At 37.8% G+C, this 26,122-nt stretch overlaps 2 protein-coding genes across 9 annotated transcripts in view; one reads left to right on the top strand and one right to left on the bottom strand.

Moving 5' to 3' along the window:
• Positions 1-26,122, top strand: part of EML4 (EMAP like 4) — a 155,182-nt gene that overhangs the window by 32,394 nt on the left and 96,666 nt on the right. The gene's annotated exons all lie outside the window — the stretch shown is intronic.
• LOC149747767 (uncharacterized) overlaps positions 3,474-26,122 on the bottom strand; it is a 135,708-nt gene continuing 113,059 nt past the window's right edge. Inside the window, exon 4 of the mRNA XM_089923239.1 lies at positions 3,474-26,122. This exon is cut by the window's right edge and continues 59,044 nt beyond it. The gene's annotated coding sequence lies outside the window, so the exon portion shown is untranslated.

The following is a 26,122-nucleotide window of genomic DNA, read 5'->3' as shown; positions in this document are numbered from 1 at the left end:
ATAACCAAAAATGCAATTTCAAAACATGAAGTAATTCTTTTAGACACTTATATTTTACCTTCTTTGTGTGTGTGTGTGTGTGTGTGTGTGTGTGTGTGTTTTCTTTTATACACAAGTACCACAAAGCAGAATAGTATTTTAACTTTACTTCACTCAACATGCATCTTTTTTTCCAGGAGAATATGTTATATTCCTTCGTACATTGAATAACATATCTACAGGGCTTTAACAGCTTATAAAGCAGATATGCGTGATCTGATTTAATCCTCACAACAGTCTCATGATGTCTGCATATTCTTCTTTCCATTTTATGGGTAAGGAAGTGGTATAACTAGTAGGTGGTAGAGCCTTGATTGGACCTTGTGATTGAAAAGGCTTTCTTTCCTCCTAAGTGTTTTCTGAACTTCAGTCATCTGAGTACTACCTTCATAATTTTTCCCAGTCTCTTATAACTGGTACTGTTTTACTTAATCATTTTATGTGGCATGACCTTTTTTTTTTAATAGGCTATTTAGAACAGTTTTAAATTTACAGAAAAATTGAGTAGATAGCACAGAGTTTCCACATTAACCCCTGCGTGCAGACACACGCGCGCGCACACACACACACACGCATGCACACACAAAGCTTCCTCTGTTATTAACATCTTACGTTAGTATGATACATTTGTTATAACTAACAAACCAATATCGATACATTATCATTAACCAAAGTCCATAGTTTATTCAGATTTCTTTAGTTTTTACCTGGTGTTCTTTTTCTGTTACAAGTTCCCACCAGTTGTCATTTCTGTTTAGCTCTTCTTGGCTGTGACAGTTTCTTAAATTTTCCTTGTTTCTAATGACCTTGACAATTTTGAGGAGTATTGGTTGAGTACAGCGTAGGATATCCCTCTACTAGAATTTGTCTCATATTCCTCATGATTAGACTGGGGTTATGGGTTTTGGGGGATGAAGACCACAGAGATAAAGTACCATTCTCATCACATCATATCAAGGTACATAGTAGCAACATAATTTATGACTTTTTTTTTTAATTTATTTTTGGCTGCGTTGGGTCTTCCTTGCTGCGCACGGTCTTTCTCTAGTTGCGGCTAAGCGGGGGCTACTCTTCGTTGCTGTGCACAGGCTTCTCATTGCGTTGGCTTCTCTTGTTGCGGAGCACGGGCTCTAGGCGCCTGGGCTCAGTAGTTGTGGCTCGCAGGCTCTAGAGCGCAGGCTCAGTAGTTGTGGTGCATGGGTTTAGTTGCTCCGCAGCACATGGGATCTTCCCGGACAAGGGCTCGAACTTGTGTCCCCTGCATTGGCAAGTGGATTCTTTTTTTTTTTTTTTTTTTTTTTTTTTGCGGTACGCGGGCCTCTCACTGCTGTGGCCTCTCCCGTTGCGGAGCACAGGCTCAGGACGTGCAGGCTCAGCAGCCATGGCTCACGGGCCCAGCCACTCCGCGGCATGTGGGGTCCCGGACCAGGGCACGAACCTGCGTCCCCTGCATCGGCAGGCGGACTCTCAACCACTGCGCCACCAGGGAAGCCCGGCAAGTGGATTTTTAACCACTGTGCCACCAGAGAAGTCAGATTTATGACTCTTGATATTGACCTCTATTACTTGGCTAAGGTGTTTATCAGATTTCTCTGCTGTAAAGTTACTCCCGCCCTTTTTCCAAAACTGTACTCTTTCGAAGGTACAACCCACACCTAAGGAATAGGGAGTTATGCTCTACCTCCTTGAAGGCAGTGTACCTTCTTAATTTATTTGAAATTCTTGTACATGGGGTGTTTATCTCTTTTCCCCCATTAGTTGATTTATTCATTTATTTCTATCAGTATGGACTCATGGATATTTTATACTTTGGGTTATAATCCCTTACTACTTCATTTGGTGCTTAGATTGTTCAGCCTTTTTTTTTTTTTTTTTTTTTTTTGAGAACTTCATTATTTTCTAGCACTATAAATTGACTTAGTTTTTAGACAAGTTTATTTAAAAATGAAATTTTAGGGAATTCCTGACGGTCCAGTGATTAGGACTCCACACTTTCACTGTCAAGGGCCCGGGTTTGATCGCTGGTTGGGGAACTAAAATCCCACAAGCTGTGCAGCTGGCCAAAAAAAATAAAATAAAATTTTGTATCACTCAAAATTATATCCATAAAAAATTATGGAAAATTCTCATGTTTATCTTAAAAATCAGTTATATTTAAGTATTAGGAGAGTGTTAGAGAGTTATTAAAAACTGAGACTTTCTTGAAGTAATCAGAAAGAAGCCTGTGTAAACTTCTGTCTCATCTCTCATACACTTCACTGGAGCAGGTCACTTCCTATGCAATTATAACTTTTTTTAGTATTTGCTTCAACATTTATTAAAATGCCTATAATGTGGTGGGTACTGTGGGAGATTTAAAAGTAGGAAATATGGTCTCCTATCGTGAAGGGGCTTGCAGTTGGATATGGTTGACAGTCTAAAAGCACAGTTGAGAAAAATCAGTCATATACTTCTGGGTAGAAAGTACTAAATGATAGAGGTGAGGCTTATGAGAGTTTAGGAAAGCAAGGTTTCAATGTTGAATAGGATAAAAGGAGGAACTTATTGGAGGCGAGAAGGGAGTGGGTCCTGAAGGTAGGATATGGGAGATGGGCAGAGTTGTTTTAGACCAGAAAGTGAATTGAGTGAGCATTATTATCTGTAGAACAATGAAGAAATTGGCTTAGGTGGATGTATGCTGGATATATACGTGGGATATATACTGGAATAGTTGAAAAGTATCTGAACCAATGGATTCCCTCTGTCTTTTGTAATGAAGTTTAAGGTCACTGCTTTAAATTGTGACGTGCCTAAAGGGGTCTGTTCTAATTACTAAAGGACTTGGATATTTAAAATCTGCAAATACAGTGTTATTAGGGATATTGAAATCTATCCTTCCAGGAAGGTTATGTACTTCCTGATTGAAATAATGGAATTTAAGTTGTATAACTTTGCTCCTGTTACTGCATAGTGTGTTGTCAATGTTCTGATTAGGGTAAGATTTACCCTTTGTCTGGTGGGTAATATAAACTTAGGCTGGTAGCAAACAGTAATATTTTCTTCCCAGACATGCAGTAGCCCACTTAAAAATGGTATGTAAACGTGTATGATGCCATTCTTTAGTCATCATGGTACTTGACTACTTTGGGCCATTTGATCATCTGTTAAGATTATAAAGTTTTTGTTGGTTTTAATTTCTTAATGAAAAATTTCTCATTTATTGCATTTTTTTTACTTACAAAGTAGTATATGGTGTTTGAAATTTGAACTAGTGTGTATTTAAAGTCACTTTTAATAAATTACATATTAGACTTCCAGGTTTACCTTTCAGTATCCATTTAAAATTTTTATTTAACTGCTTCAGCATTTTAAAGAGAAGGAAGGGAAATATATTTTAAAAATAACTGCAGTAAATGTTTTTAGCTACATAAATTTTATCACAAGAAATCAGAATGTTTTATAAATGTTTTTTTTTTTTTTGCGGTACGCGGGCCTCTCACTGTTGTGGCCTCTCCCGTGCGGAGCACAGGCTCCGGATGCGCAGACCCAGCAGCCGTGGCTCACAGGCCCAGCCGCTCCGCGGCATGTGGGATCTTCCCGGAGCGGGGCACGAACCCGTGTCCACTGCATCGGCAGGCGGACTCTCAACCGCTGCACCACCAGGGAAGCCCAGAATGTTTTATAAATGTTTGAGACTATTTTGGGGGGTCATTTTTAGAAGCTTCCCTTCCCCAACAAGTCACTACTAAAATTCTATCTTAGTTTTCTTCTCATTAGAACTTTTTTCTATCCAATTAACAAATATATATTGACATGACACTGACAGATACATTTAGTGTATGTACGTTATTTGGTACCATAGTAAGGCAGATTATTATCCCTTTCTTGCATTTCTGTATCTTCATAACATTTTCCAGTGTTCCTTCTGGGGCAGCATTGTACCACAGTACATTGATCAGGACTTGGGAATTAGGAAAGCATATCTGCAGATATTGTAAAAGCAGCTACTAGAGAAAGAGCATTTGACACTATTGTATAGTAGTAAAGCACTGGAATAGGAGTTTGGAGGCCTGTGTTCTAGTCCTGGTTCTGCTCTGTGTTATGTAAACTTGGAAGTCAATTTCTGCATTCTCATTTGGCTTATGTGATCTCCAAGCCACCTTCAATAATTATATCGTTTTACACCATGGTTCTGCAGATAAATTAGCATACAGTGTAAAGTATCAAGGGTAAAATGTTGGAATGAGGTATCACCTCACACCAGTCCGAATGGCCATCATCAAAAACTCTACAAACAATAAATGCTGGAGATGGTGTGGAGAAAAGGGAACCCTCTCGCACTGTTGGTGGGAATGTAAACTGATACAGCCACTATGGAGAACAGTATGGAGGTTCCTTAAAAAACTAAAAATAGAACTACCATAGGACCCAGCAATCCCACTACTGGGCATATACCCTGAGAAAACCATAATTCAAAAAGAGTCATGTACCACAGTGTTCATTGCAGCTCTGTTTACAATAGCCAGCACATGGAAGCAGCGTTAAATGTCCATCGAAAGATGAATGGATAAAGATGTGGCACATATATACGATGGAATATTACTCAGTCGTGAAAATAAATGAAATTGAGTTATTTGTAGTGAGATGGATGGACCTAGAGTCTGTCATACAGAGTGAAGTAAGTCAGAAAGAGAAAAACAAATACCATATGCTAACACATATACATGGAATCTTAAAAAAAAAAAGGTTATGAAGAACCTAGGGGCAGGATAGGAATAAAGACACAGATGTAGAGAATGGACTTGAATACACGGGGAGGGGGAAGGGTAAGCTGGGACAAAGTGAGAGAGTGGCATGGACTTATATATACTACCAAATGTAAAATAGATAGCTAGTGGGAAGCAGCCACATAGCACAGGGAGATCAGCTCAGTGTTTTGTGACCACCTAGAGGGGTGGGATAGGGAGGGTGTGAGGGAGACGCAAGAGGGAGGAGATATGGGTATATATGTATATGTATAGCTGATTCACTTTGTTATACAGCAGAAACTAACACACCATTGTAAAGCAATTATACGCCAATAAAGATGTTTAAAAGAAAAAGAGGATTAAAATGTTGGGAACTTCCCTGGTGGCAGTGGTTAAGAATCCACCTGCCAGTGCATGGGACATGGATACATGAGCCCTAGTCCAGGAAGATCCCACATGCCGCGGAGCAGCTAAGCCCCTGTGCCACAACTGCTGAAGCCTGTGCACCTAGAGCCCGTGCTCTGCAGCAAGAAAAGCCACTGCAATGAGAAGCCCACACACCGCCACAAAGAGTAGCCCCCGCTCGCCACAACCAGAGAAAGCCCGCGCACAGCAATGAAGACCCAATGCAGCCAAAAATAAATAAATAAATAAGAAAAAAGAATAAAGTGTTGGAGGGACTTCCCTGGTGGTCCAGTGGGTAAGACTCCGTGCTCCTAATGCAGGGGGCCCGGGGAACTAGATCCTGCATGAATGCTGCAACTAAGAGTCCACATGCTGTAGCTAAGAAGCCCGCATGCCGCAACTAAAGATCCTGCATGCCACAATGAAGATCCCGTGTGCCGCCACTAAGACCTGGTGCAGCCAAAATAAATAAATAAATAAATAAAATAGAATAAAGTGTTGGAATACCTCTGCTTCAGGTGTAAAAGGATAAAAATCTTGTAGCTTTGCCCACCCTCCACCCAAGTAAGCTTTTAATTAAAGTATAGCATACATACCAAAAAAGTACACAGATCATAATAACACGGAACATGGATCACAAAACATTACTAGAGTCTCAGAAGCCCCTTGGTAATTCCTAGTCACTCCTTTTCCTCCCCTGTCAAAAGATAACTGCTGTCTTGACTTATAACATCGTAGATTAATTTTGGCTGTGTTTTGAAATCATTCAGTATGGCTTCTTGTGTCTGGCTTCTTTCCCTCAGCATTATATTTGTAAGATAAGTAGAGTTGTCGTTTGTTCACTTTCTTTTTTTAAATTTATGTTTAAAATTGAGGTATAGTTGATTTACAGTACTATATAACTTTTAGGTGTGTAACAGTGCCTTGTTCATTTTCATTGCTATGTAGAGTTCTTAATATAAATATACATTGATTTATCCAGTCCTCTGTTGGACTAATCATAAAGGAAAAAAATAAATTGAACTACCTTAAAGTTAAGAACTTCTGATAGTTTTTTAATCTTCAGGGATTGAATCTTTCCAATTTATACTTTTATATACTGTTTAAATGAGACTTCAAGTTGCGAATGGGTTCTTCAACTTAAAGTAGCCTAATGTCTCCCTTTTTTGCTTTTTCCTAGCAGCCACTTGAATCTTGCTCTGCTGCCTTTACCGGAAGAAAGGAATAGTTTGATTATTATTTTAATAGCATGAAAAAACTCTAGAAGCATACATAATAAAGAAATAAAAGATTAATAAGGGCAGTAATTTAATATCTTCTGAATTTTCACTTCTAGGACAGATATAAGAATTATAGTTTTAATTCATATTTTATAACTATTTAGAAGGTACTTTTGTGTTTTCTTAAAACAAGTATAAAATTAAGGGTATTAATGACTATGTTATTTAGATGCATCAACTTATGGTTCTCTCACACAATTATAATTTACAAGCTGAGTGTGTAGACTTTTTATATTCATTCCATCAACATTTGTCAAGCACCTATTACATGTATAGTCATAAACTTTGTTTTATTGCCTGTATCAAGTATTGTGTTAATTGGTGGATAACATATATGAGTTTGTGATCCCTAAACTTTTCTCAACAAGTCACTGAAAACCAAATTTCACTGGTAGAGGCTTAAGACATTTTATCATTACAGATGCAGTCAGTTCTCTATTAACTTTTTTTTTTTTACTTTTTATTTATTTTTGGTTGAGCTGGGTCTTCGTTGCTGCGTGGGCTTTCTTCTAGTTACGGTGAGTGGGGGCTATTCTTCATTGCAGTGCGCGGCCTTCTCATTGCAGTGGCTTCTCTTGTTGTGGAGCACGGGCTCTCTAGGCACATGGGCTTCAGTAGTTGTGGCTCGTGGGCTCTAGAGCGCAGGCTCAGTAGTTGTGGCGCATGGGCTTAGTTGCTCTGCGACATGTGCGATCTTCCCGGACCAGGGATCAAACCCGTGTCCCCTGCATTGGCAGGCGGATTCTTAACTACTGAGCCACCAGGGAAGTCCCATCTATTTTTTTTTTTATAAGCAGGTTCTTATTAGTAATCTATTTTATACATATTGGTGTATATATGTCAGTCCCAATCTCCCAGTTCATCCCACCACCACCCACCCCCAGCCCCTGCCCCCCGCTTCCCCCTTGTTTGTTCTCTACAGGGTCCCATCTATTAACTCTTTATTAAGGTAGCAACTTGTATGGGAGTCTCAGAACACTGACAGTGTCAGTTGGTGGATTCAGTATGAACTTAAATAGCAAAAATTACATCTACCACATTTGCTCTTCTGTACATATCACCCAATATGTAAAAATTTAATGGTTTAAGAAATAGCCTGCTATTTGTTGCTTAGCTGAGTTTTTATTAGACAGTGAGTGGGGTGTTTATATTTGAATAGGCTAGGCAGTGATATTTCTAACTAGCCCTTTTCCTTATTTTTTTATTCTCACTTGCTTGGCCTAGAGATTACAGGGTTCTTTTTTATTTTTCAGTACATTGAGAATGGATCATTTTATAAAAATGAAGGATTTGGACTAAATATTTACTGTGTAAGGTATCTTATTTATGTATTCTGGTTTTTAAAAAGCACCCCAAAACTTGGCAGCTTAGGGGCTTCCCTGGTGGCACAGTGGTTAAGAGTCTGCCTGCCAATACAAGGGACACAGGTTCGAGCCCTGGTCTGGGAGGATCCCACATGCTGCTGTGCAGCTGAGCCCGTGCGCCACAGCTAGCTGAGCCCACGTGGCATAACTACTGAAACCCATGTGCCTAGAGCCCATGCTCTGCAACAAGAGAAGCCGCCGCCATGAGAAGCCCGTGCACCTCAACTAGAGAAAGCCCATGCGCAGCAACAAAGACCCAACACAGCCAAAAATAAATAAAATTAAAAAAAAAAACAACTTAGCTTAAAACAACAATTACGTTATTATATAATCATATTGTGGGTCAGAAATTTGGGCAGAGCTTAACTAGGCAGTTCTACATTAAGGTCACTCGGTGATATTTGACTAGAAGGTCAGACAGTTTCATGTCTGGTTCACGTCTGAATGGCTGGCAGGCTGGGCTTAGATGAAACTGTCATACTGAGTACATATATGTGGCCTCTCTGGCATGGTGTCTCAGACTAGTTAGACTTCTTAAATGGCAGCTCAGTACTCCTGAAGAAAGAAACCAGAGTCTTAGAATATGCAAGGCTTATTAATATCTAGTCTTGAAAGTTATGCAACTTCTGTTAGTCAAAAAGTAAGTCACAGGGCCATCCCAGATTCCAAGAGGACTATGGAAGGGCATGAATACTGGAAGGCATGGTTTATTGGGGCTGTCACCTTTGGAGACTAGCTATACTACAGGATCTAAGGATCTATAACTCTGCATAGTATATATAGAAAACTTACTTTTTTTTTAAGAGAATGGTATTCAAATCCCATAGCCCAACTACCTTAATATTTTTATTTCCCTATAAAATCTTCCAGAGTACTCTGCAATTTATATTTTCCCCTAGAAATGTGTGTACCTCAGATATAATTTTTTTGTTTTATTATGAAAACTGTTTAATGTACAAAAAGATGAAGTAATTTACAGTGAACATCCATATAACCACCATTTAGATTCTGTAATTAACATTTTGCTATACTTGGTTTATCACGTGTCTCTCATCAGCCTGTCTTATTTTCTGATGACTTCAAGAGATGCAGGTACTCAGATGTAGATATAAGGTACTTTTTCCTTCTGATCCTTTTACCTTGGAGGATAGTCAGAATATATAAAGAATCTCTAGTGCTGTATCTTCTCTCTTTGAGAACTTACCTGTTAGGAACTTTTCAGCCTGCCTTATTCATTGCTTATCCAGCCTAACTTTGGTTTAGTTTTTGACAGCTCTTAAGCCTGAGAGTCTCACTAAGATCTTTGAGGGAAAAGAAGAAATCATTTTTTAAGTTATAAAAACAATTACCCACAATCCCAGCATAAGCACAACTACTCTCATTAATGTGTTCCTGTTCTTTTTCCATTTCTAGTATTTTTATAGTTATTTCTGGTGTGTTGCACAGTAGACCCTTGAACAACATGGGGATTAGGGACGCCAACCCTCCATGGAGTCGAAAATCTGTTGATAACTTTACAGTCGGTCCTCTGTATCTTTGGTTCCTCTGTATCTGGGTTCTGCATACACAGATTACACCAACATTGGACTGTGTATTACTGTAGTAGGTCTCTGTTGAAAAAAATCCCGGTGTAAGTGGACCCATGCTGTTCAAGGGTGAACAATATGTAGTTTTTAAATCTTTTTTTAAAAATATGGGAAGTTTTTAGATTATTGTATTATAGCCTGATAATTAATGAGTGTTTGATATTTCATTGGCTTGATCATTGTTATTAACCCTGCCACTTTTAGACAATTAAGTTGCTTTCCAATTGAGAAAAGCTATTGAACCCAATGAACTATTACTACTTATTGTGTGAAATCGGTTATATACAAAGTTTATCCCACCCCTCTGACTTGCACAACCTTAAGGGTTGAAAATGATGAAATGGCAGAGAAACAGAAGTTAGAAGGAACAAAGATGAACTTCAGTTCTGATTGACTTTGTAACTGCATCAGGAGGAAATAAAGAAGTTAGAAAAAAAATTATACTTTCAACTTTGATGGAACATTTTTGTCAATTAAGAAATTTTCATGTTTACCAGTATTCTCAGTTAGGCTGAGTAAATTTCCTACTTAAAGTCTACCTTCAAGTTTAAGCATATTAGAAATCTTTGGTGTCAGAGTATAAGGACTAGATATGTATATTATATTTTCAGTGAATTTTATTCCTGTTGTGGAACTCCTCTGTGAACCCTGAGAAGCAGTAACCAGTTAACTACCACTTGCTAATGTACACTTTCCTAAGTGGTGGTTTCAAAATTTTCTCCCAGCTTGAGCATAATTAGCTAATTAGATATTCAAACAAATTGAATTCTGTAATCTTAGGGATAACAGAGTCTTGTAGAAGATAATTTATGAGTTCTCCTACAATGATATAGGATTATACTTACCCCATCAAAGCATTTAAATCTTGTTTTATTAAAAGATTTTTCAGAGAAAGCAGTTCTTATTTGTCAAGAGTTATTCTTCCTAGAATTAACCTTTACCAGTAAAAAAAAAAATTCTTTTGTATCTAAGTCCTATGTTGTTGTTGTTTTTTTAATTTATTAATTTAATTTATTTTTTAATTTAATTTATTTATATTTATAATTTAATTTATTTTAAAAAATTATTTGTGTTGGGTGTTTGTTGCTGCGCGTGGGCTTTCTCTAGTTGTGGAGAGCGGGGGCTACTCTTCGTTGCAGTGCGCGGGCTTCTCATTGCAGTGGCTTCTCTCGTTGTGGAGCACGGGCTGTAGGCGCGTGGGCTTCTGTAGTTGCGGCACATGGGCTCAGTAGTTGTGGCTCATGGGCTCTAGAGCGCAGGCTCAGTAGTTGTGGTGCATGGGCTTAGTTGCTCCGTGGCACGTGGGATCTTCCCAGAGCAGGGCTCGAACCCGTGACCCCTGCATTGGCAGGCGGATTCTCAACCACTGCACCACCAGGGAAGCCCCAGTTCTATGTTTTTCATGTTATATACTGAGTACACTTCATCCTGTTTGACCCTCTCTGGAAACAGATGATTACTGTTTTTCATATAGTAACTTTAGATACTTTAAACCTAACATTTGTCTTTTAGGTTTCAGTGTGCTTGAATTAAGTTATTTACATAATACAGGCCTAAACAGAGCTTTCTGCCCATGAAAAAGATGCATCTCTTAAAATATGCTTCTGGACTACGTTTGGTCATGTTTGTGTGTGCATATATTCATTGTCTTAATGAGTAGTTATGTAATTTGAACTACACTGCTTGATTGCTGGGGCTTTTAGAACATATGCCCAAGTATCAGATCTATCAACAAATATTATAGCAGATTGCCTCACTAGAGAAAATGGTCTGGATTTGATCTGAATTTTGAATGTGTAGATTTACTTTGGGGAAGACATGGGGAATTTGATCTGGGTTCTGATCATCTCACTTTTGGAAAATTCCTAGAATGTAGGATTGATCCTGGGGTTAATTTATGTGCCTGAGTCAGATCTGGGGTAATCCCGTTAGATTACACCGTCCTCTACAAAGTGGGCTCTAGGACATCCCATGTGTTCTACACTTGAGAATTACTACTTGGATCTATTGTTTATATGTATCCTCCAGAGCCCATCTGAAGAGAATAGAGGGTAGAGGAAAGAAGAATTAAATTTGTCCCATCATATTTACTTTGATGTCAGCCTTTCATTCTTGGTTCCTACCTGGACCACACAATAAAATTCCGTACTAGGAATATATGGGTACTCCTTTCAATTTTGAGGGTGCTTTACTTTGACAATAAGAATATTTGGGCTTTGGGGATTTCAGCCAATAGTATGGTAGTGGCTTCTCCTTTGTTTTCTTCAAAATCAGTGAAAACTTTTAGTATAGGTATAATGCAGTTGAGTAGTTCATTATGCATTTTACTAAAAATTTAACTGAGACACATTTGCCTTGTTCATCAGACACATTTGCCAGTTCATCATTTAAACAGTTATGACTCTTGGCAATGAGGAACTCACAGTGAATATAGAAACAAGTGAATTCTGAAGCCAGGAATAAGCTTAATTGTAGACCTTGAATTGATTAATTATTGCAGAAACAGCATCAATTGAAGAAGAGCCCTGTTTCATAAGGAAATATCAGATGTCTTTGAGAAGGACTACCTTATAAATTTCCAAGTTCTGCACATCTTTAGATTGCTTTAGTTTTTACATTGATTTTTCATTTTCTTTTCACAAATTAAAAAATGACAGATTGTGTTTAACTTAAGCTTTAAAAAGTTAAGTTTGTTAATATGTTTGGTGGTTTGTTTTGGTGCAGGAGCATTTGAAACCCTTTTGCAGCCATGAGTAGTAGCTTCTTTGAAATTTCTGTGTTAAGAAGGGGCTAGGAGTGTCAATTTGTGAGTGTGTGTGATTTGTTTTTAAGCTACTTTTTAATAATAAGTGCATTATTTTCACTCATACTGTACGTTATAGATCATTCAAAGCAGCGAAGTTCTCCAAAAATGATCTTATTTATATATAATGCATACATAACATCTGTGAATTTAAAAATACCAATTGTCCATATCAAATACATACTTTGTCAGTTGAAGAAAGTTACTCTTTGGGTAACTTTGATAGAGAGGCTAGTAATAGAGGTAAAGGGAAGGGGGAGGGTAAAGCCACCCATTAACTCCACCGCTGACAGTAATCTGCCCCTTTATTTAGGTTGCCACTGCCTTATTTAGATGACTGTTACCTCTAACCTGCATGGTTCTAGCAGCCTCTTATCTGTTGACTAGTCTCATCTCTCTCAAACCTATCCTTTGCCTTTCATCCTCCATTTAGCTGCCGGGGGGATGAGCTACTTAAATTGTGATTTTGATCTGGCCACTCTCCTGCTGTCCTCCGAGACAGTGGCTTTAAGAGTGAGGTGTAAGATGGTTTCTTGGTGGTACAGGAAAAAATATTAGAATTTTTAAATTTACCTTTTAAACCTAAAATAAAGAAATTATGCCTTAGCAATATTGAATAGAACAATTAACATGCTTCCTCATTCAGTCTGTCAGATAATCCTCTATCACATAAGCAGGAGTGGAAGATCCGCACTGCACAGGGATTGACGGTGGAGCTGTCTTTCATATACTGTCCATGTATTGCAGTATATTGCTATTTACCTGTACTTTATTAAGTGCATTTACTTGTCATATTATCTAAATCTCACAAAATAGATAAGTGACTTTAAAAGATTTCTTCGAAGAAACCATAGGTTTAAGATATGTAAGTCAAGCACAGGAGAATAATAAGAAAATGGCACAGCTGATCCTTCTAGTCTTAGTTCAAGCTCTTTGTCAGCCACATTACAGTTTTAACGCCAGTGATCTAATCAGGTCTGATAAATCTTGCCAAAGTCAGTATTATTGAGAAGACTTGTTTGAACCCTAAGTGTATGTATTGTGCCTTAAAATGTTAACTAATGATTGAAAAACCAAAAAGTAGTTTGTCATGTCTTAATATTATTCACTGCTCCAGGTCTGCATAAAATTTAAATATTATATGCATCTTGGGGATTAAGTCCTATTGGGAGAATAAAGCAATGTATTGAAGTGTGTGAAAGTAGTAAAAAAAAAAATTGCAACCACAAGATTAAAATATTTGCTTCATTTGGAAGAAGTAAGTATGCTGTTTTCCAGCAAACACACAGAAACAATCTAATGAAAGTATGAAGCTATTAATACTAGCAAGACATTTAAGATATCATTATTTTATCTTTATTCCATAATTTTCACGTTTTTATTTTTTATATATGTTTTGTAGAGTTCATAACATATTACCACGGTAGTACTTGTATAAAAATATACGTATATTGGGGGTGTGAGCTCAATATTTAAAAACCTTTTTATTGCTGTATAACATATGTAATCATAATCCAGGTCACTAAAGAGAATATATCCAAAACCCCAAAAGACCCACCCCCCTTCTTATGCTTCTACCAATTACTACCCCCTCTCACATCTCTAATAATAACTTCTGTCTTGATTTCTGACAATATGGTATAGTTTTGCACTTTAATATAAGTGGAATCATAAAGCATATATATATACTTTTTAATTTTATTTTATTTTTGGCTACGTTGGGTCTTTGTTGCTGTGCGCAGGCTTTCTCCAGTTGCGGCGAGCGGGGGCTACTCTTTCGTTGCGTGGCACAGGCTTCTCATTGCGGTGGCTTCTCTTGTTGCGGAGCACGGGTTCTAGGCTCACGGGCTTCAGTAGTTGTGGCACATGGACTCCAGTAGTTGTGGCTCACAGGCTCAGTAGCTGTGGCGCATGGGCTTAGTTGCTCCGCCGCATGTGGGGTCTTCCCCGACCAGGGCTCGAACCCGTGTCCCCTGCATTGGCAGGCAGATTCTCAGCCACTGCGCCACCAGCAAAGCCCCAAAGCGTATATTCTTTCATGTCTGGTTTCCTTTGCTCAATATTATGTTTGTGAGATTCATTTGTGGTGTTCTATGTAGCTGTAGTTCATTCAGTATCATGGTTATATGGATATGCCACAGTTTATTTGTCGATTCTAATATTGATGGATATTTAGTTTGTTTCCAGTGTCTATTATGAATAATGCTGCTCTGATTCCTGTATATATTTCTTGGTACACATGTGTACACATTTCTGTTGGGTATAATCATAGAACTGGAATTGTTGGGTCGTGGGAAATGTTTTTATTCCACTTTAGTTGATCATGCCGAATAGTTTCCATAGTGGTTATACCAGTACATAGTCCTACCAGCAGTTCCAAGAGTTCCTGTTGTTCCACATCTTCACCAGCACTAGATATTGTTAGCACAGGCTCCGGACGTGCAGGCCCAGCAGCCATGGTCCACAGGCCCAGCCGCTCCACGGCATGTGGGATCCTCCCGGACCGGGGCACGAACCCACGCACCCTGCATCGGCAGGTGTACTCCCAACCACTGCACCACCAGGGAAGCCCCGGAAAATAACTTTTTTTCTGTCTCTCAGTCAGTTCCTTATTCACAATATCAAATCCTTTGAATACTACATGTTGGTGATTTTTTAAAAATATGCTCTATTGTGGGAAGCCTAGGAAGGTTTTTCTGAAAATGTGAGCATATTTATCCTCTCATAGAACTCTGGTTGAGTAGTCTCATATTTTTCCTCAGATGCTATGTTTCTGTTCTTCGTTGTAGAACTTTATCATTTCTACCAGCTTGAGAACCCTCACTATAAATAAGCAAAGGTTTTATTCTCTGAAGCAAGAAGTACCATGAAATGCCAAATTCTCTAATTTGGGACTAAAAAAAAATTTAAAGTTACCTTCTTTATTTTCTCCTTATTCTTCTCTCTCTGTAGCCATGGAGTAATAGAGTCATAAAATTAATATGCCACCTACTTTGATTATGGAGAAGACATTTCTTAGTCTTATTAATAAAAATTACTTTGTCAATAAAACTGATTACTGTCATTTGAGAAGAGAGATACTTTTTAAATTATTTTATATATTTTAAAATTATAAATATATACTTGCTCATTTTAACAAGTCAGACTTTGCACAAGATAACTCTTGCTAACAGTTTAGTTTGTATTCTTCTGCATCGGGGATTGACAAACTATGGCTCTTGCACCAAATCTGTTATTTTTGTATGTACATCATTGTGAGCCAGGAATATTTTTTGTATTTTTAAATGGTTGAAAAAATCAAAAGAATAATATTTCATGACACATGAAAGTTACATGATATTCTAATTTCAATGTTCATAAATACAGTTTTATTGGAACATATTTCATTTGTAGAGATACTGTCTATGGCTGCTTTTGTTCTGCAACAGCAGAGTGCAGTGATTGGAATAGAGATCTTTGACCTTCAAAGCCTAAAGTATTTACCTTCTGGTCCTTTACAGAAAAAGTTAGCTGACCCCTGTAATACATAAACAGGTTTTGTCATTTGTTTTTTTCAAAAGCAGGGCATAAAATACAGTGTGTGTGCAATGGATATGCATTATATTATACTTATTGGTAACTAACTTTTTCTGCTTATCCACTGCTGATCGATAGCTGTCCATACTACACTGATATATGGTGCACAGTATTCCATATTTAGATACCATATTTCATTCACCTGATCTCATTTAGGTAGACCTTTAGGTCTGTTTATACATACTATATACATTGTTGCATCAGAGTATGTATGTGTAATTCTGATTATTTAATTTAAGTAGCTGTTACTAGATTACTTTTCAAAAAATTCATAGCAGTTCACAAGTGCACCAGTACAACTGCCTGTGTCCTAACACTCTGGCTACTATTTGTTGTCATTTAAAAAAAAAATTGCCCCTAAGATCAGTAAAAATTATTTTAGTTTTCAATCTCCTGCTGACTAAAGAAGCTAAGCCATTTACACTTATAAAGACATGCTTTAAAGGAGCTGAAGTTTCATCATCTCAACATTTCATTTTTCTTTCTGTTTTTGAAGAGATCTTAAATGTCAGCAGCCACAAATTACAATTTTTACTCTAGCCAGTCATCTTTCCTCTCCTTGCTTACAAGAAGTCTGTCCCTATTACAAGAGTACCATTTGAGAGGTTTTGACCTACTTAGCCCAGATCTCTCTCAGTATATGAAAAACATCCTCACTAAAACACATCTAGATACAGTGAGTAACATCTTTGTTTACAGAGGCCATTAAATTTTTGTTAATCTTTGGACAATTTAGTAAATAGAGATAATAGTCTTCTAAGCAATGCTGGCTGTAAGCTACATTATGAAAAAATTGAAGTGCTTACAACTCCAGCTTCTCTTTTTCCCCTCATTTGTACCCTTATTTAGGTGATTCCTGTACCCTTTTTGCATACTCAGTAATGCCCCAGTGTGCTCTTCTGCCAGTCATTTATACTTTTGGGAAAATGTCAACTCTACTTACACCTTCTAAGGGAATTCACAATTTAAATTATGAAATGAAAGTTTTTGTTGCTTATTGAACGAAGGGTTTGTTGTTGGTTTGGTAATAGCTTTTTTGCACTATAATTCATATACCACACATTTCAACTATACAACACTGTGGTTTTTAGTATATTCCCAGGGTTGTACAACCTTCATTACAATCAATTTTAGACCATTTCCATCACCACAGGAAGAAATTCTTTGTTTTTCAGCCATCACTCCCCATTTCCCCCATCTCCTATAATCTATAGGCAACCACGAGTCTACTTTCTGTTACACATTTGCCTGTTCTGGACGTTTTATATAAATGGAATCATACAATATGTGACTGTCTTCTTTAACTTAGCATGTTTTCAGGATTCATCTGTGTTACAGCATTTATCAGTATTTCATTCCTTTTCATGGCTGAAAATAAATAAGATTCCATTGTATGGTTATACCACATGAGTGAATATCCATTCATCATTCAGTGGACATTTGGGTTATTTTTACTTTTTGGCTCTTACGAGTAATGCTGCTATGAACATTCATGTGCAAGTTTTCGTGTGGACATACCTTTTTGTTTTTCTTGGGTATATATCTAGGAGGGAATTGCTGGGTCATATGGTAACTCTATGTTTAACTTTCTGAGGAGCTGCCAGACTGTTTTCCAAAGTGGTTGCACCATTTACATTCCGCACAGCAGTGTGCGAGGGTTCAGCTTCTCCACAGCCTCACCAACACTAATTGTCATTTTGACTGCACCCGTCCTGGTGGGTGTGAAGTGATACCACACTGTGATTGTTTTGTGTGTGGTGTAATATTTTTCTGTGGTGTGATTTTTTTTTTATTATTGTGATAAAATATACATAACATAAAATTTACTATTTTAGCCATTTTTAGGTATATAATTCACAGTGTTGTGTAACCATCACCACTGTCCATTTTCATAACATTTTTTGTCATTCTAAACAGAAACTTCATACTCATTGAATAATATTTCAACATTCCCCTCTTTTCCCAGCCCTGGTAACCTCTGTTCTACTTTCTGTCTCTATGAATTTGCCTCTTGTAGATACCTCACTTAAATGTAATCATACAGTATTTGTCTTTTTGTGTCCGACTTATTTTATTTAGCATAATAATTACAAGCCATGTTGTAGCTCGTGTCAATTTTATTCCTTTTTAAGGTCAAATAATATTCCATTGTATGTATATACCACATTTTGTTTATTCATCTGTGGGTAGTCATTTGGGTGGTTTCACCTTTTGGCTATTGTGAATAATCTGGTATGAACATTGGTGCACACGTATCTGTTTGAGTCCCTGCTTTCAGTTCTTTTGGGTATATATCCCTAGAAGTGGAATTGCTGGATCTATGTTTAACTTTTTGAGGAACTGCTGGGGTGTTTTGAACAGCAGTTACATGATTTTACATTCCCACCAGAAGTGCACAGAGTTTTAATTTCTCCACATTCTTTCATGTACTTATTGGCAATTTATATATCTTCTTTGGAGAAATGTCTATTCAAGGCCATGGCCTATTTGTGAGAGTGGGGTTGCTGGCTTGTAGAGTAAGTGTACCTTCAAATTCAGTAAATCTTGCTCCCAAGTAGTTTATTAATGTACACTTTCCTTCAAAATGTATAAAAGTTCTGATGCCAACATTTGGTGTGGCCAGAATTTACAGTTTTTGTTTATTTAATGGATATGAAGTAGTAGCTTGTGATTTTAATTTGTATGTCCCTAATTAGCAGTGAGGTTGATCTATCTTCCCTACAAACAGAAGTTTGCCTATTCATATCTTTGTCACATTTTTTCTCTTAGGTTGTCTTTTCTTGTTGATCTATAGGCAATATTTACATATTTCTTATATGCATTATAATGTCTGTTTAAAATTTTTGCCTTTAAATTTTTTACTTTTTGAAGTGGGAAGAACTGAATTTGAATTTGTGTCCTTGGGTTTAATATGGTGCCTGACAAATTAGTCACTCAGTAAAATGTAGAATGAATAAATATTTTGTGGAAATATAAAAATTTGTTTTATTATTTTAATTATTTTTAATTTATTTATTTTTGGCTGTGTTGGGTCCTTGTTGCTGTGCGCAGACTTTCTCTAGTTGCGGCGAGCGGGGGCTACTCTTCGTTGTGGTGCGCGGGCTTCTCATTGCGGTGGCTTCTCTTGTTGCGGAGCACGGGCTCTAAGCAGGCAGGCTTCAGTAGTTGTGGCACGAGGGCTCAGTAGTTGTGGCTCACGTGCTCGAGAGCACAGGCTCAGTAGTTGTGACGCACAGGCTTAGTTGCTCTGCAGCATGTGGGATCTTCCCGGACCAGGGCTCGAACCCGTGTCCCCTGCATTGGCAGGCGGCTTCCCAACCACTGCACCAGCAGGGAAGCCCCTGTTTTATTTTTAAAGAAATAATGCTACCTAAATTAAGTGACAAATGAGTGCTAATGATTTGCACCGCCATGTGTAAACTGTACCTTTATGGTTATCTAATAGTGTATTGGGTCTCCCATTGTTTGAGTGCCCTAGGTACATTTATTTGCAAGTGGATTAGAAGGAGAGTTCTTGTCAGTTTGGGCTTGGTCTGAAAGTCTTTTAAAGAAGAGTTAATCTCTGTTAGATCTTCCAGATACACTTAAATTCTGAGTAAAGATGCACATACTGCAGATAATTCTCAGGCCTGTGATGGATGGCAGTTGTATAAAAATACAGTTTCGATTGCAGTAGCAGGATCCCACACAATTTCTCTGAGGTTCAGCAAAGGGAATCCCCTCAGAAAGCAGGATTTTCTTGGGCCTTGTACTGTACTTGTTTAATCCTGTCTTTTTCCACTTTTAGTTTTATATACTATGTAAAATAGTGTCCCTTCTCCTTTTCAGTTTTAAAGAATTACATCCTACCTGCTTTCAAAATTGATATGGGCCTGTTAAGGCTATTCCTTTGACTACCTCTCCCCAACAAAGAAAAACCCTAAACGTGCTCATGGTCAAAGAATTCAATTTTGTGTGACAAACTGCAATACATATGCCCTTCAATTACATAGTTTTAGGAATGAAATTGATGAGTTTTGTAGATACAACTGGTGGTTGTTAATTGATATGTTTCCTCTGGGTCTCTTCCTCTCCCTTCCTCCTCCTCCTCCTCTTTTTTAATTTTTATTTTTTTTTAAGTAGGTAAAAGTATCATGTACTCAGAGTTTATCATTTAATATTTGATATTCAGTACTAATAATCATATCATTTGGGTTATGTCTGTAATCTTATTATTTAGAAGTTAACATTTTTGCCTTATGTTTAATAGGCTTACATAGTAAGCTCTCCAGTTGCATTGCTTTTTAAAAAATTCTCATTGGTATTTTTCTTTTAACAGAAAAATAACTTGTTCCAGAGACCAGACCTTCTCCACCATTAAAAATTTTGGCTAACTTCCTTTTTCGGGTCCCACTATTTTCTGTTTATATTTATCAGGACAACTGTTGTATTATACTCTATTGTATTTATTTGTTTACAGTTTCTCTCTCCCCCACTCATCCATGCCTCTTAGGTTTGGAGACCATCTTATTCAAACTCTTAACAATGAATGGCATATAATTACAAATTCACTGAATGTTAAAAGTGATTATCAAATAAATAACACATTTTTGTGTTGTATTTAATCTTTTCTGCTAATTCCAATTTAGTCTTTTTAACTTCCTGATGATGAAATGGAATTTAGTGAATAAATAATTAGTAAAATAATGTAACATCTCTTTCTGCTGATGTTTGAGACTGTTTCAGGAAATCTTTGACCTATTTGGGTACCTGACCACACAAATCTTACTAATCATTAAGAATTAAGGCAATCTAGGTGTGGGTTTACCAGGCCTTTATTTTAGAATCTTAATAATTATTTTAGTTCTTACTTTCATTTTTTTTAAATGCACTTTGGTGATTTATCTATTAAATTTTCTATAATTTTATATGTTAGGTGCTCTTAGCCTCATTTTAAAGATGAAGAAACTGGGGCATGGAGAAGTTTAAAAATTTGCCCAGGGTTATACATTTATTTTTTTAATTATTATTATTATTTTTTATTTATTTATTTTTGGCTGTGTTGGGTCTTCATTGCTGCACACAGGCTTTCTCTAGTTGTGGCGAACAGGGGCTACTCTTCGTTGTGGTGCATGGGCTTCTCATTGCAGTGGCTTCTCGTTGCGGAGCACGGGCTCTAGGCATGCAGGCTTCAGTAGTTGTGGCACGTGGGCTCCAGTAGTTGTGGCTCGCAGGCTCTAGAGCTCAGGCTCAGTAGTTGTGGCGCACAGGCCTAGTTGCTTCGCAGCATGTGGGATATTCCCGGATCAGGGCTCGAACCCATGTCCCCTGCATTGGCAGGTGGATTCTTAACCACTGTGCCACCTGGGAAGCCCCCAGGGTTATACATTTAGTAAATGGCAAGGCCAGTTTTTGAATTCATAGAATCTAAACCCAGCATTATATTCTTAACCAGTGTATGCAAATTAAATAAGTTTTCAGTTACACATGAACTTTGTGTTCCAGGAACAGTTTTTTTAACAAAAATTAATATGGTAGAATAGTTTTCTTAAAAGCAAGACATGCTATATTTTCTACCAAGGCCAGTGATTTACCAGGAGTGTGTGTGTGTGTGTGTGTGTGTGTGTGTGTGTGCGCGTGTGCGTGCGCTCGAGAGAGAGAAAATGTGAGTAAATTTAGGACTAAATACCTGGAGAAAGCTATGAGTTTGTGAGAGGAGTTAAGGAGGGGAATAAAGTGGATTTTTTTTAAAGAGAAATATAAGCATTTGAGCTCATTTACTTATGAAAATAAGAAAAAGAAACATCTAGTGGTGAAATAAATAAGTCTGGGTTGAGGCACAGTAGTGCAAAAATATCCAACCTTTTGATAAGGCTAAATCTCTAAAACTGTGACAGCAGTAACAAAAATGTACTTCACTTTAGGCATGTTGTGGCAGAGAGAGGAGGAGGAGGGGGAGGAAAGGCAGCGAGATAGGTAGGTAGGTAGGTAGGTAGATGGTCTCAAAGTCCAGTTACAAAAGAGGAAAGGGGGATATTCAGGAAAAGAAGCTGAAAAAGGAAGAAGTATTTAAGGTAGTGAAGAAAATAGGAGAGAGATACCTATCTTTTCTATCATGTAGTCATTGGCTGAAATTGTTTCTTCTAGATCCTCCTCCCAGTTCAATGAAACTTCTCATGTGGGGGGTTTTGTTCTTCTAAAGCATCCTCCGTCTTCTGCATGTCACTACGGTAATAGGGGTTTCTATCTCATCCTTTGTTTTATCCTGTCTTTGCCGCTGGTTCTAAAGTACAGCCACGATAAATCAACCACTATTTGAAGAGTTACTGCTACATGTGGTACTTCCAGGTGCAGAGGAAAACAAAAAAGAAATAGCTTCTTCTCTAGAGGACTTTACAATCTAATTAGCGATTTAAAATGTAACTTTGTTAAAAAGATGATTATAATATCCTGCATTGTGATGAGTCAGATGGTATAAACAATTCCACACTTAGCCACTCAGCTTAAGCTTTAACCAGCTCGGCTTAGCAGGTGACCTTGTCTCCTGCTTCACAAGATAAAAAAATTTAGGTATAAAAACAAATATGTGGGGCTTCCCTGGTGGCGCAGTGGTTGAGAGTCCGCCTGCCGATGCAGGGAACACGGGTTCGTGCCCCGGTCCGGGAAGATTCCCCCATGCCGCGGAGCGGCTAGGCCCATGAGCCATGGCCGCTGAGCCTGCGCGTCCGGAGCCTGTGCTCCGCAACGGGAGAGGCCACAACAGTGAGAGGCCCGCGTACCGCAAAAAAAAAAAAAAAAATAGAACAAATATGTGGGCCTGCTCTCATCTTCTCCCCTTCATTCTTAAATAAAACAGTGTCCCTTCTTTTTTCTTTTTTTTTTTTTGCATTTTTTTAAACATCTTTATTAGGGTATAATTGTTTTACAATGGTGTGTTAGTTTCCGCTTTATAACAAAGTGAATCAGTTATACTTATGTCCCCATATCTCTTCCTCCTTGCATCTCCCTCCCTCCCACCTTCCCTATCCCACCCCTCTACGTGGTCACAAAGCACCGAGCTGATCTCCCTGTGCTATGTGGCTGCTTCCCACTAGCTATCTATTTTACATTTCGTAGTGTATATTTGTCCATGCCACTTTCTCACTTTGTCCCAGCTTACCCTTGCCCCTCCACGTATCCTCAAGTCCATTCTCTGTGTCTTTATTCCCGTCTTGGCCCTAGGTCCTTCTGAATTTTTTAAAATTTTTATTCCATATATGTGTGTTAGCATATGGTATTTTTCTCTTTCTGACTTACTTCACTCTGTATGACAGACTCTAGGTCCATCCACCTCACTACAAATAACTCAATTTCATTTCTTTTTATGGCTGAGTAATATTCCATTGTATATATGTGCCACATCTTCTTTATCCATTCATCTGTTGATGGACACTTAGGATGCTTCCATGTCCTGGCTATTGTAAATAGAGCTGCAATGAACGTTTTGGTACATGACTCTTTTTGAATTATGGTTTTCTCAGGGTATATGCCCAGTAATGGGATTGCTGGGTCCTATGGTAGTTCTATTTTTAGTTTTTTAAGGAACCTCCATACTGTTCTCCATAGTGGCTGTATTAATTTACATTCCCACCAACAGTGCAAGAGGGTTCCCTTTTCTCCACACTCTCTCCAGCATTTATTGTTTGTAGATTTTTTGATGATGGCCATTCTGACCGGTGTGAGGTGATACCTCATCGTAGTTTTGATGTGCATTTCTCTAATAATTAATGATGTTGAGCATCCTTTCATGTGTTTGCTGGTGATCTGTATATCTTCTTTGGAGAAATATCTATTTAGTTCTTCTACCCATTTTTGGATTGGGTTTTTGTTGTTTTGTTATTGATCTGCATGAGCTGCTTATAAATTTTGGAGATTAATCCTTTGTCAGTTGCTTCATTTGCAAATATTTTCTCCCATTCTGAGGGTTGTCTTTTCATCTTGTTTATGGTTTCCTTTGCTGTGCAAAAGCTTTGAAGTTTCATTAGGTCCCATTTGTTTATTTTTGTTTTTATTTCCATTTCTTTAGGAGGTGGGTCAAAAAAAGGATCTTGCTGTGATTTATGTCATAGAGTGTTCTGCCTATGTTTTCCTCTAAGAGTTTGATAGTTTCTGGCCTTACATTTAAGTTTTAATCCATCTTGAGTTTATTTTTGTGTGTGGTGTTAGAGAGTGTTCTAATTTCATTCTTTTACATGTAGCTGTCCAGTTTTCCCAGCACCAATTATTGAAGAAGCTGTCTTTTCTCCACTCTATATTCTTGCCTCCTTTATCAAAGATAAGGTGACCATATGTGCGTGGGTTTATCTCTGGGCTTTCTATCCTGTTCCAGTGATCTATATTTCTGTTTTTGTGCCATTACCATACTGTCTTGATTACTGTAGCTTTGTAGTATAGTCTGAAGTCAGGGAGCCTAATTCCTCCAGCTCCGTTTTTCTTTCTCAAGATTGCTTTGGCTATTTGGGGTCTTTTGTGTTTCCATACAAATTGTGAAATTTTTTGTTCTAGTTCTGTGAAAAATGCCAGTGGTAGTTTGATAGGGATTTCATTGAATCTGTAGATTGCTTTGGGTAGCTTAGTCATTTTCACAATGTTGATTCTTCCCATCCAAGAACATGGTATATCTCTCCATCTATTTGGTCATCTTTACTTTCTTTCATCAGTGTCTTATAATTTTCTGCATACAGGTCTTTTGTCTCCTTAGGTAGGTTTATTCCTAGATATTTTATTCTTTTTGTTGCAATGGTAAATGGGAGTGTTTTCTTGATTTTTCTTTCAGATTTTTCATCATTGGTGTATAGGAATGCAAGAGATTTCTGTGCATTAATTTTGTATCCTGCTACTTTTCTAAATTCATTGACTAAATGAATTTTGTATCCTGCTACTTTACTAAATTCATTAGCTCTAGTAGTTTTCTGGTAGCATCTTTAGGATTCTCTGTGTACAGTATCATGTCATCTGCGGTGACAGCTTTACTTCTTCTTTTCCGATTTGGATTCCTTTTATTTCTTGTTCTTTGATTGCTGTGGCTAAAACTTCCAAAACTATGTTGAATAATAGTGGTGAGAGTGGGCAACCTTGTCTTGTTCCTGATCTTAGTGGAAATGGTTTCAGTTTTTCACCATTGAGGACAATGTTGGCTGTCCCTTCTTAAGGCTCGTCCTTTGGTCTGTGTTTTTTACTCTAGTCCTTCACATCGTCTCTAACACAAGAGCTTTGCTGCATGCCCTCTTGTGTTAGTACAGCTCACTTTCTCATCGGTTCCTTCCCCAAACCCTGTAAATGTTGAACAAAAGCCCCTTCAACAACCTTGCACAGCTCATTCCCCACCTCATTCCATTTTCCCCCTTTCCATCTTCAACCAGATTCCTTAAAAAGACTTCTTTACCTCCAAGTCACAATTCAGTACATTGCAGTCATGCTTCTTTCCCCATCACTCCACTGAAGCTTCTCTGGTAAAGGTCTCCTAATAATTGCCAAATCCAGTGGACCATTTTCAGTCCTTGTCTTTTGATGTCCTTTCAGTCTTTGAAATTATTATTCTTTTCCTGAATCTATTATTACCTTTCTGACAGTTTTTATTCTGTGTTATTTGCACGTTCCTTTCCTTCTGGCTGCCCTAAAAATAACCTTGGCCCTATTCTCTTCTCACTCCCAGTCAATTCTAGTGACTCTAGCTATCAATTATATCCCAGTACAGTTTTCAAAAGTACGTCTCTAGTTTAGGCCTTTGTCTTAAGCCCAAGACCTAGTTATACTTTGTTGCAGTGACCTCAAACACAGCAGGTCCAAAAGTGCTCATCATTCTACTTCCTCATTCCCCCTAACCTTGTTTCTTTTCCTTTATTCCTAGCTCAGTGAATGTTATCTAACCATTTGCTCACTATTCCAAATAGAACAAGGAGACCCTCCCCTACTTTTCATCCCCTCATCCAGTCAGTGACCATATTCCATCAATCCTGCATCTTGAGTAGCATCTCTTAAGTGCGTCCTTTAATTTCTAATTTCTAGTAGGTAAAATTCCTTTTAATTCACCTCAGCATCTCGAAGAGATTCTGTACATCATAGTACTCAAATACTTGAATGTATGAGTAAGTGCTTTGGAAAGATTGACTGTAATAGTAAAGAGAGAAGATGATTCTTGAGCAAAGAAAAACTAAGCTGAGATTAGGAACCACATACTTTCTGGCCTGACATCAAATTTTGATTTGAGAAGAAAGGAATGCCCAAGGTATATAATCTACAAATTAGTAGCAGTTTACAAATGGGAGGTGGTAAAAAGAAGCCCATGTACTGTAGTGTATGTATAAGGGGAGCCTTTTTGTTA

Source organism: Delphinapterus leucas, chromosome 13 (assembly GCF_059928025.1).
Source record: "Delphinapterus leucas isolate spDelLeu-1000000601 "Yukka" chromosome 13, BTC_Dleu_Yukka2, whole genome shotgun sequence".
Taxonomy (NCBI): Eukaryota; Metazoa; Chordata; class Mammalia; order Artiodactyla; family Monodontidae; genus Delphinapterus; species Delphinapterus leucas.
The sequence above is the reverse complement of the archived record's forward strand: the minus strand, read 5'-3'. Positions and strand labels throughout refer to the sequence as shown.